Below are 14,863 nucleotides of genomic sequence, written 5' to 3' on the forward strand. Positions count from 1 at the left end.
GCCCATTGCCTAAGCAGTGAGTGTAGCCTGTCTGGGGGTGCACCAGCGCTCTCAGGCGGTGCATGTGCCTCCCTGGTTTTGTATGGCTCCAGTCTGGCTATCCTTTCTCTTTTACTCCCCCCTTCTCTCCCACCCCAAAGCCTCTGTACCCTCCTTATTTGTTGCCACGATGGTGGATATACCACTCCTATATAAAGGATAATTGGCAAGAGTACCATTTTCACCCCAGTCACATTACTCTTGAAAGATAGCAATTTTCCACTCCACAATCCCAAACTCTGTGTCACTCTTACTGCTAACTTCTCCCATATCATTGTCCCTTTCCCTTCAGTGTCTATTGGGATTCCCAATTTCTTGATTACACCTATCACGCATAGACCAAACTTCTGTAAATTCTCTCAGTGCCTCACACCCTTCAATGTACTTTTCATCTTGTTTAATTTCACCTCTAGCACTTTTCTGTGCTTCAATTAATATATTGTCCTGAGCCACTATGTTTACATCATCCATGTAAAATGTACATTTAACTTCTCCTGCTCCTTATATCTTCATACCACTTATCAGCTTATCATTACAAATTCTTTGTGCCAATGGCTCCATTGTGCACAAAAAAGATAGGGGGACAGCAGACATCTGTCTTACCCCTGTTTGTATGGGGAATGCCTTGCTCATGTAACCATTTACCAGTACTCAGCTTTCTGCTTTACTGTATAGTATGCTGACCCATCCAGTCATCTTCACTGGAAACCCCATTCTCCACAATAGTTCAAACATAAAATCACATTCAACCCTATAATAAGCTTTTTCCAGGTCTAAATGCATTATTACTATGTTTATTTTCCTCTCTTGTACATCCAGTATGACATCTTTAATTACCCCCCTGAGAGGGGTCTGGGATCTCTTCTCAGGAACGGCACACTTTTGTTTTTGTATCTCATCTATTAAACAGTCACACATTCTTTTGGACAATACATTTCCCATTAATTTGTAGTCTATGTCTAAAAGGATTATTGGCCTCCAGTTGCCTAACACATTTTCCCTTCCCTTTTTGAATATGCAAATTACCACACCTTTTGCAAAACCCTCCCCTGTCTCTCCAACCTCCATTATTTCCCTATATATCTCTATTATATTTGTCCCCTGCAATTGCCAATATTTTTCATAAGATTCTTCTGGAAGTCTGTCTTTTCTCGGTGCCTTCCCCCTTTTGCAAACTTTTAAGTAGTCTCCCACCACTCTCATAGTTAATTTCCCCTATAAGTTTTGTTTCTTTCCATCCTTTATTCCTTCCTTTATCCCCTTAAGGTGCACGTTCGTTTTTCTTCTGCCCACTTCTTTTTTTTCGTACAGCTCTTTATAAAACTCCACCACTGTGTTCAACACCTGTGCACTCTTCTATTCAGATTCTTTCTTCAGTTCTCACTGCTTTCAGTTCCTTCCTTCTGTTTCTCAACTTCACTGAAAAATACTTACACCATTCTTCCCCCTTCTCCACCCCATGTGCTCTGGTCATAGATATTTTCTCATCCAGTTCCCTTTTGAACCATTCTTCAGTCCATCGCTTTATGTCTTCTGAAAGCTTTATGTCTTCTAAAGCTTCTTTTTTCACTGGTACTCCTCCTACCACCTCCTTTAATAATTCTTGCTTTATTGCCTGCAATTCTTCTGTCTCTTCCATACTCTACCTTGCTTCTCTTCTACCAATATTGCTGAAGAAGTCGCTTTTTCTTCTCTTTATCATAGTCCACCACTCCCAGATGCTTTTGTAACATCTCTTCAGAGTCCTCCATCCTTTATACAGATCCACATATTCTTGACAGGTCTTCTCATCTTGTAATAATTGAACATTTAACTTCCACATCCCTTTCCTCTTACCTTCTCTTTTATCTAAACTCACTTTCATTTTCAGCATTTGGTAATTGCTGAAGGTCACACCTAAGATCTCTTTCTTTCCAAGTCCATTTGATGTTAAAACAGAATCAGTTCTTGACATCTGTTTCCCATTCATTCCATCCTTGTAAACATCTTCTCACCAGCTCATACAATCTTTAAACCTCCTTCTTTTATTATATTAATCAGTACTTTTGACAAGCCGTCTAGCTCTCCCTCCCTTCCATCCCCTCTTCTATCCCCTTCCTTGATAATGCAATAGAAACCCCCCACCAGAATTAGCTGCCTACTGCCACCTACATACACCTCTAATTTCTTTCAGCCAGCAGGTATATATTAGAAGTCTTTTCAAATACATTCTTTTCAAATGCCACCACCATCCATTGTAGTCTCTCTTACACAATCACTTGCACTTGCCACACTTCCACTTCCCCGCTCTTGAGCAAAATTGCAATTCCAGTTGCTTTGTTTAATCTGATCTCACCCACCATGATGGTCCCCATCCCTATCTCTTTACAAAATGCTTGTAATCCCTCTCCCATGGGATTCCTGTAAACATATTATGTCTGCTTTTACCTCACTCAGTATTGGCATAATGTTTTCCCACCTCTTCTTCGATAATTCACTTCTGACATTTATAGATGCAATACACAAAATTATGCCTGTCCATTTAAATTACACATCTCTACCATTTTTTGAGTCTTCTTTGCTGCTGCATGACACCATTGGCTCTAATCCTCCCCCTCTTCACTTCCCCAAAATCTTTGCTGGTTGTTTTATTGCTTTAATATTTAAGAAAGGTTCCCCTTTCCCCTCTCCCCACCTTTCTGCTTCCCCACTCCTCTTTCCCCTCCCCATTAGTCTCAGACCATATCAACTCCACTGAGGTTTTCATCAACCCATCTTCCTTCCCCCACCCCTTTGTCCTTCATCTTCCTTTAAGCTTCATAGTGTATGATTTCTTTCTTTCTCCAATTTGGCTCTTCTACTTTCTCCTGCTCTATCCTCACTCTTCCTTCTCCTTCCTGTATCATTCTCTCCTTTTTCCCTTCTTGTTCCTCTGTTTCAGTCCCTTGTTCCACTTATCTTTCCTTCTCTTCCCATATCTGTTGACAGCTGTGACTTTTCAACCACTGAACTTCCATTGTCTTCCTCCCTGGCTCTTCCTTCTTGTGGTGTCTCCTCCACTGTCATGCATTCTGACTCAACATCTTCTTCTTCCTCACTTTCCCTTTCTTGCTTCTTTGTAGATCTAGCTTTATTTGAGAAGGACCACAGGCATCACTGATGTAAGTGTCCCTCTTCCCCCAAAACAACACACTTCAGTATTTCCTGGCACTTCACATCTGTAGTGTATTGTATACTAACAGTATGCGGCCAAGTTTCTTTCCTGCTCAAAGTTGCTATAGAGTTTAGGTTATCTGAAATGCATTGTAAAACCTTGGTGTGGCCCTACTTGGATTACTGACAGTAAATGCATTATCCCACTAGGACTCCTCTCATCTGCCCTCTCTACCACTTAAGTTCTCCATAATCCCATCCATATACCATATTTATTGCATATCTTTTCAACATACATAACTCTTGCACATAATTCTCCAACCGTTTTCCTATCTCCCCCCATCTCAAGCATGTCCATGTACATTCAAATAGTTATTATCCTTTCACTTGTCTTTTTTCCTGCAATAAAATTTATCCCTGTAAGTTCTTTTCCTTCACCTACTACTGTATACATCTTCCAAAAATCTCATAACTTTTTTGGCTCCAATATGAAATTTCCCAAGACTTCCAGTTAGGAAAGCTAACCAGGCTTTTCAAATGCTCCACTTTAACATTCAAAACTTCAAGCAATGCTTTTTTTTCATAAATTCATATCTATTCATCATCCCACTTCTCTGTTCTCCTTCCCCTGATACTACTGCTCTTATTTTCAGGTGTAGGTTACCTGCTCCTCCATCTCTCACTTCATCTCATCTTCTTTCTCTTTGCAGTTCTGCTTTATTCCTGCCACAAGTCTTCCTCTCATGAGTCTTCCCTTCAAACACCTCTTTATTCCTCTTTTCTTCCCCCTGACCTCCTCTCTATTTCCTCCAAAACCACTGAACCTGCCGCAACTTTCTTTCCTACCTTCCTTTGTCCTTTCTTTCTCACCTTTGCCCATCCTCCATCAGACTCTTGACCTTTGCTTCTGCTCTCCAAGTCACTTCTCATCTCTTGGTCCACTTTCCCTTCCATAACAGCCACTCTCCTCTCCAAAACCATTACTGATGGTGTTTCAGGCTCCGAGAACCCCTGCTCCTCCTCCATCCTGGTGCTCCACCACAGCCTCTCTGGTGCTCCTGGCATTGATCAAAGCAGTAAAACTGGGCCTCCATCTGGCTACTACACTTGATCTTAGCAAAGGAATGGCTGAGAAGCTACAATGCTGATGGAAACCTACCACAAGGATAAGTTAGTGCAAACCACCTGTTGCATGAATAAGATATATGGTAGTGCCCATTGCATGCAGTCCCCCTCAGCAGCAACTCTTTTTCAAGTCATGAACCACTACATTGCATATATTTTGATTTCCTCTTCACTCCAACAGCGAGCTGTTTCTTTCTTTCCCATTTCCAGTGAGTCTTGCTTCTTCACCAGCCTCAAATGTCTGGCATACGTCACTAAATGGGGCCCCAAACAGCCCACCCAGAATCCTTCTGTTGTTTCCTCTCTCAGCCTGTCACATATGATTAGTGTGGCCCTGCCCTCCATGGCTGTGTCCACACAAGCACGGGCATTTGGTTCTCTGGGGACAACTAGCAGTGGCACACCTTGTGCTGCTGCTAGTTGTTCCCAGAAAAAACTTGTGCCATGCACCAGAGAGCACGTGGCAGGTTACCCTGGGTAGGGTAGGAGAGTCTAGAGCCAGTACTGGGCTGGCCCTAACAGCTTTACTGGGGTCCTGAGGGCCTCCAAGGGCTGTGGCAGCAGTGATCCTGACATTTGGAGTCTGGATATCCAGGGTTCAAACCTCTCCCTCACCCCATGCTGCTCCCTTGCAGTGCAGAAAACAGCTGAACACGTGGTAACTGGTTTGTGGTATGTGGTTCTGCAGTGAGTGCCACAGACATACTGCACAGCCATGCTTATCTGCATGTGGCGTCATGGATGCGACTTCTTGAGTGAAGGTGGACCAGGTTGCCCTATGCTTTATCTGCATATGCATTTTTGGAGGATCCCAGGACTCATGACAAGAACACCTAGTTCCAGTCATAAGCAGCCGGGGGTGTGTGCATATGGATCCTTTGTGGGGAAGGGGGTAAATGGAGTTCATACATGTTGGGTTACCATGGCTTGAAATCCTGTTGACTCTTCTGGCACCCAGCCTAATGAGCTACATGGTAAATCATGAGCCTTTTTGCATTGGAATAGTATTATGTATAGTTTGTACTTTGCAGGGGACCTACTGCAATACTGAGGGGTGCATAGTGCCTAACTCACGCCCATGAACCTTGGAACTGCCATGGTTTCTACAGGGTCTTGGAGAGCTTCTGGAACAAGTACAGATTAAACAGTGAGAACCTAGAGACCCTGACAAACCACTGCAAAATGCGGGAGGTGGTTAGGGCAAGAAACAGACTATTGCCTGTGGACATACTACTGGCAATAGCTGCCAGGCTGTGTGGGATATGAATTTTCCGTAAGGACCTGCAGAAAGAACACAGGGACTTGAACTGGCAGGTAGCCCACCACACACTCCCTGTGCGAGTGCTGAAACACAGAAAGGGGCAGAGAGGCTCACTGGCCTGCTCCAGGCAAACATGTTGGTGGAAGGAGGAAACAACAGACCATCTCTTCTGGGGCTGTCTGTATGCCTCTATGCCAGGGAGCTATGGAGGAGAGTAGTCATACTCCTCATGATGGTGACAGGAGTCAAGACCCTGACCAAAAAGGCAATGCTGTTCAGACATCTAACCAAGCAGCAGGGGACCCTGACAGCCCATTTCAACAATTTAATTTCCTGCTTAAGAAACACCCTGTGGAAGACCAGGAACCTGCTTGCGGGCAGGCATGTGAGCCCTTCAGACAAGGCTGCATCAAAATGGGACTGAGTGAGCTGCAAGGGAAATACAGAAAATAGTAGAAGATGGGTAGGAGATAGCAGAGATCATACAAAAGAAAAAAGACTGGCATGGTTTGTTTAGGAATAAGGCCCTCAGAGAAGATGACGATGATGAAGAGGAAGGCGACAACAACAGTTCTTGATGACAGCAAAAAAGAAGGGGTGAGCAACAAAAACATTGGGGGAAAAAGAAAGCAACAAAGATGAGGTGGACTAAGGACTGGGAGGAAAAACAGAGGGGTTTTGGGGGGCATTGGGAGGGGTAAAAGGAGTGGTGACTGGGGTGCGCAAGCATGCAGGTGCATGGGAGCATGGTTGCTTTTTTTTATAATGGGATGATGATGATTTATATGTGTGTTATGGACCAGCAAGTGAGTCAGATTTGTCATGAGACAGAGCAGTAAAGGTATGTATATATTTTCTAAAAAAAAAAAAAAAAAAGTTGGTACTATATATAATTAGGTGTCAAAGTGCTACTTAAAAATGTGTAAAAACCTGTACTAAAACTTATAGCAGTTTAAAAAAAAAAGGTAAAATGCAACAATCCTGGATGAACCTATGAATACTATATGCAAATTACTACAGTTATGTTTATTGCAAGGCCAGTGTTTTCAAATTTGTTCCTCCATTCCATGTGGTCAGGGAGAGCAGGGTCTGATAGTAAGAAGAGGGGGAAGGAGTTGCAGGGGGAAGAAGTTGTGAGCAGGCAGGCCCACCAGACCTGCTCAGCTTCATTTTCCCTGCTGTGGCAGTGGGAGGGGGACAAATTCAAGGCAAACCTCCAATAATTAGATTCTATACCTAGACAATTATAACAAATTTATAAATTTTTCATAAATAGAATCTAATTATTGGGGGGTCATTAAAAATCAGAATCACCTTATATTTGAGTAAATATGGTATATTGTTAAAGAAAGTCTCAGTGCAATGTAGCTGTGATGGTCCAGGAACTATGTGAAAGGCAAGGATATCTTAGGGTGGTATTTCTTATAGGACCAAGTGCATAGTTGGGATAGAGTTAGACAAGTTTTTGAAGATTCTTCATCAGGTCACTTTCATCCTTGCCTTTTGCATATATTGCCAAAGGCATGAATTTTATTATACCCACATCATCATTGCAGCTTGCACAGCTCTAAATGTTAAATGTTAATATTTAATTATTAAGTTTTTCAAGGAATTACCGACTTTTCTTTATCAGGTTAACTGCCCCAATGTTACTTTGTCTCAGTTTTTGCTAGGACAGAACCTGAAACTGCTCGTTTGACCATCTACTAATTATGAAATTTGACAGCTCTATTGCAAACATCATCATACACATCCAAATAAGCATGAATGGCTGAGACACCAAATACACAGCAAATGTACTTAACAGCTTTTTTAGATGATCGTGATCATCCTGATGGTTTACAGGAATGCAATCTGCATTTTAAGAATAACAATAGTAGAATGTATTTGAGATCCAAAAGAACTAGTTCAACTAAACTTATTACTTACTGTATTATAAAAGTAATATGATACTGAAAAAGCTGGCACCAGTTAGGTCAAACAAACCAAATCTCCACTATTACATATGCACGCTTACAAGTACAAATAATGTTCCTATACTCCTGAAGTAGTGTTTGCTTACATAAAGAAGTTATAGAGAAATAAGCTAACAGTGTAAATTTACAGGGCACTAGCCACTTCACAGCAACTTCTTGCATGCATACACTTAAAACATAGCCATATGGTGCAATGTGTGCTCAGAGCTATTGCAAAATTCTCTAAGCAGGTCATTTATATAAATACGTTTTTATGCCGGGACATGCTGGAGAGTTAAGGCAGACTTGATTAATCTGATTAAGCTGATGCATATGGCGCTGCATCGCTTGCAGTTGTATAAGCGGCGAAATGCGTGGTAGTATAGAGAAAATGATGGCAGTGCGCTTTTGAACGAAAACACCTTCTATTCTTCCACTTATACACCTGCAAGCAATGCAGCACTGGGTGCTTTTTGAACATTAAATTAAATTTAAAGAGTTTTAAGAAAAAAGAACCAGAAAGGCCCTCTGTCCCTAACTCAGTCACTGCTGAAGGGAGACACCAAAGGGTGCTGTTAAGCGTCACCCTTTGGTGGCTCCCACCAAGGGTAGCCTACTGGCTTTGTAAGGCCTGAAGGTTGGCTGAGTCCTTCCCTATACTTGGGCTGTCAAGATAGTGCTTGGGCTGGACGCAGGCCCTCCCCCACAGGGGGAGGATGTTACAATAGCAGTTCTTTAGCCCTGAAATCTAAAATCTAGTGGTCTGGTAAAAACACCATTCTTTAGCTACTTTTGAGAGATGTTATTCAATATTGTGAGAATGTTTTACCTCTGTCAGGAAACTTTTCTGAGTAAAGAGGCCTAAATAAAAGTGACAGGAGAAGTTTTGTTTAGTTCAGTTAGGAAGGAAGCTGGCTCTCATAACATTGCAGAAGAAAATGTGTATGTGGACAACATAGTGATCACAGCCAATAATGATCAAAGATATGAAAGAGAAGAAAAGATTTTAATAAAAGAACATTTACTATATTGTGGTTAAAAGCAAATGAATGCAGCTTCCCAATGTCTGTGAAAGCCACATGGCTCTTGGATTGGATGAGACATCTCTAATGGGTAAAATAGATTTTACTGATCAGCTAAACACTTCAAATGTTGGAAAATATAAATTCTCATGGAAAATCATATGTTAGGTTTGGAGTTAAAGTCAAGACTCATTCTGAAAAATCTCAAGAAAAACTATAGCTCTTAACATGCAATTTAACATTGTTTTTCTGTCAATTGATGTGCATATTCATTTTTTCAACTCTTTAAGGAAAACTATTAATCATGACTGAATTATTATAATAGACATATGCCAATTTTGATTCATTGATACTTGTACTCAGAGCCAGTTGTAACATGCCTTCATTACCATACTGAGTCCCAAAATTAGTGTGCTTTCTAGTTCATATTTAGATCAGCTAAGTAGGGTATTAAGACTTTAAATGACTTGCCTGAGATTATATGGTGAGTCTACAGCAGACCCAGAAATAAAAGTACCCAGCTGGTGCTGTATTGCTGGAACCATGCTGCCTTCTTACTCAGTGTTATCGCTGCAGTTTCTATGGGATTATCTGAGTATACAGATGGAACATGGAACTGGTAAATCCATGATCTGTGATCTTCTGAAACACTTTTAGAAGAAAAAGGGTTAAGAGTGATTATGTCAAGCAGGGAGATGGACTCCTCCCATTTTCCTTTCTGGACCCAGATCCAAGTCTGTTTGGGCACAAGTATTTGCTTTTTGAAAGAAACTTGGCCAGGTGTTGGTGTTTTGGTGTTGGTGGGAAATAGCTTTTGCTTAGAAAGAAACATTTTTCTTTTTCATTCAGAGTAATTTACTAGAGAGAAGCAACACTGGATGTAACAAGATCCTTGTACTAACCTGGTAGGTAACTTGTGACTTAGGCCCTTGTATTGTAACAAGATAAAAAATGATAGTAACAATTTGGCTAGCCATAAGGATGGGAGCTATTGGTGTTTCTGGGGTCTTTTGTGGAGATTTTAAGGGGAAAAAAATGATTTTAGAGGCAGTCATGTTTGATAATGTTACTTTCCAATCAGTTATTATTAGGAGCTCTGATTTATGATGGGCATAAGAAAGAAAAAAGGAAAATAAAAAGGAAACAAAAATGCCTGACTAGAAATCAATCACATTTTATACCACTGTTTGCTAGAGATTATGTAGAGGGGATGGAAATGTTTTATTTTAGCACTTTAAAAAAATCACATCAGTCAGATCAGTTTGAGAAGGGTAAAGAGTTCAAGGCAGATCGTACAATGCTCGGTAATAGTGTACCAATAAAATATTACCAATAGTTCAACATTGTACAGCAACATCTTGCTGTTATGGAATATCCCATGAACTATACTTGTCACACAGCAGTGCTACATTTGGCCCCTCCGAGCATAGTTTCTCCACATCAAATGTCATCTTGAGAAAGATAAATCTGACCATACACTCATGTGCATGAGGTTAGATGCCAGCTGCTTACCAGGCACTCAGGACAGAAGGAAAACTAATGACTCAGACTTTTGAAACTACTGAGATAAATTGAAATTCCTAAAATTCAGGATGTCCTGCTGCAAGCAAGGGCATAAAGAAAAAGGTGGAAGGAAGCTGGTTAGTCCCAAAGAGAACCATTCACAAAATAACTTTTCAAGTTCCTTAGACTAACATGTCTGCAAATAGACACAAGAGAAACTAGTGTATCCCACCTATTATTTTAAAAATGATGTAGTCAATACTCACAGCCTTAAAATATGACTGGGATTTGCTCTTAAAGGTCTGATAATTCTCCATATAATTCAATGTGTATTTGTTTTAAAGGCTTCAATCACATTTTCTATCCAAGAGAGTAAAAAAATTAACTAAATTTAAGCAGCAATGATACCTAACTGCCTCTGACAAGACCAACCATAAAATTAGGTGTATAATCATTTCAGAGTTCCAAGTGTAAACACAAATACGCAAATCACCAGTCTCTAAATATGAATGAAATCTATCCATGGCCTATTCCTGCTCCCTTTAAAATCAACTGTGAATTTTTTCTGTTGATATCACTGGCAACATTAATTGAAACTTAACTCATTAAACATTAATTAATATTTTAACTAGGACTTGTATTTTTGCCAGTATTTTCATTTTATCTTTCTTTCACCCTTCCAACCCTCCTGCCATGCTAATTTGTCCACCTTATCCATTTATCATGTCATATCAGGCCACCACGCTATTATTCATACAACTCTTGCCCGTTGGGGTAAAATGAACAGGAATAGCCCCTTAAACCTCCTTATTTGGTCAGAGGAGAATTCTCTTTGTGCAGGAAGCCAGGGAAAAAATTATAAGCCTGTATTTCCAGAGGTGGGGTTGAGGGCATGAGGGTATGATAAAGATATTGGGCCTTTGTACACACAACAAAATTAGCCTTTAAAGTGGTTCAAATGCCCTTTTGCACCGCTTTAATGGTGTTGCTGTTTGCAGGCTCAGCAGTGTATTCCACTTTAAATGACTTATAAAAAACCTCTGAGATGTTTTAGTTTGCTACATAAAAAAGTGCAACAGTGCACGGGGTGCTGGAAGCCAATGTGCTTGGGGAAGCTTCCTCTTGGTGGGCTTCCAGTGCTCCATGCACCATGCCTGCTGCTTTCTCCTGCCACCAGCACATCCAGGCACCCTCCTGCTGCCTTGCCACTCTGCCCCAGGGGCAAGCCAGCTGTTCCTGGGTGGTCCTAGGTGGTGGGAAGGCGGTGGGGATGGTGCAGGCATGCTGGAGCTTGTAGGGAGGCAGGGGGATGAGCTGCTGCTGCTGCATTGCATAGCCCCTGAACTGCAGGGGCCCCCAGTGCTTTCCTCTGTGATGGTGGTACCCCCCGGGTGGCACCTATTCACTGGCACCTGACCTGGGCAGTCCCAGGGGCACCACAGCCACAGGGGGAAGCACCAGGCCCTGTGCAGCTCAGGGGCTCTGCAACCTGGCAGCAGCTTGTGCAGGAAGGCTCAACTGAAGAAAAAAAAAAGCAGCAAGGAGCTGGATCTTTTTTTTCCCCCTCTTGGAGCCTGCCTGCCTGAGCTGTGCAGGGGCCTGGTGTTTCCCTCTGTGGCTGTGGGGGGAGAGGTGGTGCTTCCCTCCATGGCTGTGGCACTCCCTGGACTGCCTGGGCCGGGTGCCAGTGGGCAGGTGCTGCCTGGGGGCTGCCACTGCCGCTGCAGAGGGAAGCACTAGCCCCCTGCAGATCAGGGACCGTTAGGTCTGCCAGCAGCTTGCCCCCCTCCTGCTGCAGGAGGGGTAGGTAAGCTCTAAGGATCGGGCCCCCATCTTTGTGCACACACCACAGGGGTTTAGTTCAGTTTAGTTCTCCCTGAATTGAACCGATGGAAACATTTCAATTTAGGGAGAACTAAACTGAATTAAACCCCTGTTGTGTGTACAAGTGCCCAGCTGATGCAACACATAGCATTTTGGAGATGCTGGGAAGTGCTGTGGACCACAAAGAAACTCAGAAAGGCTAATATAACTTAGATTCCAGTGCTGTTGAAGGGCCTTGTTACACCTTACACTGTGAGCTGCACAAACGTTGATTGGTGTTAGCACTACCTTGAGTTTGGAGCAATCACACTTCAGGCCAACAGGGGCCAGGAGTATTCTCCTTCCCATTCCAGGCTTTCCTCCTGCCTCCTGTCCTCTCCCAGTTCACTTCCTGGGGATCCCCCACCCCTGCCCTGAGGGTTCCCCATGCCCCTCCTACCCTAATCCATGTTGCCCAGAGAGTGGCAGTGCTGGCATCAGCAGCTGGGCAGGCAGATTAACTCTTCCCTGCCTGCTTTCCTGGGACTGAAAGTGTAGGCAGTTACAAGTAAGCACATGGGAGGGTGGTGGTGGAGGGGGCAGTGAGCGTATATCTGGAGTCCTGGGGAAGGGAGGGGAGGGGCAGTGGGCCCAAACCAGTCCACCAGGGGAGGTGGGGCAGGTGGGATATTTACACTAGGGTGTAACCTAGAGTGGCTACAACTTAGTGTAACACAAGCTAGATAAAAGATCTAGCAGATCAGATCAGAGATAATCCTCCCATGGAGTGGCATAACTTTGAGCTGCATAACTAGTTCCTAAAACTAGTTTCAGGTGTTAATGTGTGGACAATCCAGTTAAGAGCTCCAAGAGCTGTCCCAAAATATGGTGTAACAAAACCCTAAGTTATACAGAGAACCTTCCCAGCTATATCCGTAAACAAGCAAGGCTACCATGAATCCAGATTCTCTCCCAGCCAACTTCTCTCATAAGTGGCACAGCATAGCATATCACCTCTTAGACTGCTCTCTGGAACAGATATTGCCTTTGTGATTTGCTTGTACGGCACCTGGCACAATGCCCTCATTGGGGTCCACAGGTGGCCTGGTAATAGAAATAATAAATAAGTAACAGCTTCATTTTAGTGCATATGAAGATGCTGAGTTAATGAAGAATTAACCACTCCATTTCCTTACAGCATATGTGCAGCACAGGCTGAAGGATACATTTCTCTTCACTACCCTGCTAACTTGTTTCATGCTTGGTCTGAAAGACCACTTCTATGGATGACTAAAGATGGTGCAGGTCCCATGGTCTCTGTCTCACCAGTCATTGGTGATGCAAAGTCTGATGATGTAAAATCTGAAAAATGTGATATAAATAGAAACTGGATAGACAATACTATTTATGCTTAATTTTAATTAGTATTTATAAATTGTTAAAGCATTTCACGTGGGTTTTGTCATATCTTTATTGTTAGCCTTTGTTTGTTCTCCTTATACTCCCTAGTGGGGGAGAAAGGTAAAGGCAAGGTCATAGTGTGTGTAGAAATCATTTTAAAAACCATGATTTTGCACCATTAAATAAATAGCTAAATAATGCTAAAATTAAAACACTAAAGCAAAATATTTAACAGGAAATAATCGAAACACTGATGTGTTCTCATTTGTGAACTTCTGAAAAATATGATTGGCCAACATAAAATGGGATATTTAAAAAAAAGTTGAAGGTTAGAAATTTGGGACTTCTCATTTGGTTTTAGAAAACAATTTTCAGGCAGTTAATACATAGGTTTGTTTAAATGAAGATGCACCTTCTACATTTCCAAACCCTTAATGTTCCCTTTAACAAAACCAGATTGCACATGTTGAATAAAAAGAAGAATTTGAGGGAATTAGTGTAAGATGGCACAAATCTTTCCCAGTTGAAAATGGCAATAGAAAATTGACACCTTTGCTAGGTACAGACATTTAAAACGCTCGAGGCAGAATCTATCTAAGCTTTGTGGTTTTCTGTAGCAGTGCAGTTTAGACTGGTAGTGAACAGAACACAAATTTGCCCTTTGGTAGAGGGAGCATGTAGGCTGCCTGCCTTAGACTGGGGTTTGCCATTTTCAGTCTATGGAACCAAACTTCTGTTCTGCTATGGGTTTTGACCAGTTTTCGATCACTTACACTGGTAAAATGTAATGGTGGTACCTGGCCATACTGCACTATATCCAACATCCATTAGCTTGTCATCTTAATAAACACAGTAAAGAATTAAAAATGTTCTTAGTAATAGTAACGAGTTGAAAAATGTGTTTCTGAAACCTTTTTCTGTTAGTGAATGAGAATGCAGTAGCAGGGAAAAATATCAGGCTTCAGAAAAAATCCTGGCGCATTCTAGTGGAGCATATGAATTGGGTTCTTAAATATCAAATACACATAGATGACAATTATCTTAGGATCTGCCTTAAGGAAGTGCAGGGTGGAATGCCAAGATTGCTGTCCTATGATCCAGTACATTTTTTATATTAGCAGTACTTTGCTTTGTACAATTAGAAGGTACTGAAATCTGCAAAACTACTCCATCCCGCTAGATATGTGATTAAATACTTGCTAAGGGAAGTGATAATGCAATTCTTTATACACCTTATTTTTTGACAGAAAAGTTTGAAAAACACAACTACAAATTACTGGAGTTAAGGATTGATTTATATTAGTTAGAAAAGATTTCACCTATTCCATATCTGGTTACTTCCCCCTATTTATTCTACACATACGGAAAAGTAATAAAACCTATGGACCATCAATCATCAAATAGGTCCCATTTCCTTTGCAAATAATACCATGCTTTAGTTTTCCATGCAACTGTGGATAATAATGCATTAAAGCATTTGCCAATTAATCCAGATGCAGGAATAATTTTGCAGTTCTATTCTTTTGCATATTTCATAGACATTAGGGCTGGAAGGGACCTCAGGAGATCATCGAGTCGAATCTTCCACTACACTTTGCAAGATATAGTAGGCGCCTGTCATA

Source organism: Crocodylus porosus, unplaced genomic scaffold (assembly GCF_001723895.1).
Source record: "Crocodylus porosus isolate Cpor-Errol unplaced genomic scaffold, CroPor_comp1, whole genome shotgun sequence".
Lineage (NCBI taxonomy): Eukaryota > Metazoa > Chordata > Crocodylia > Crocodylidae > Crocodylus > Crocodylus porosus.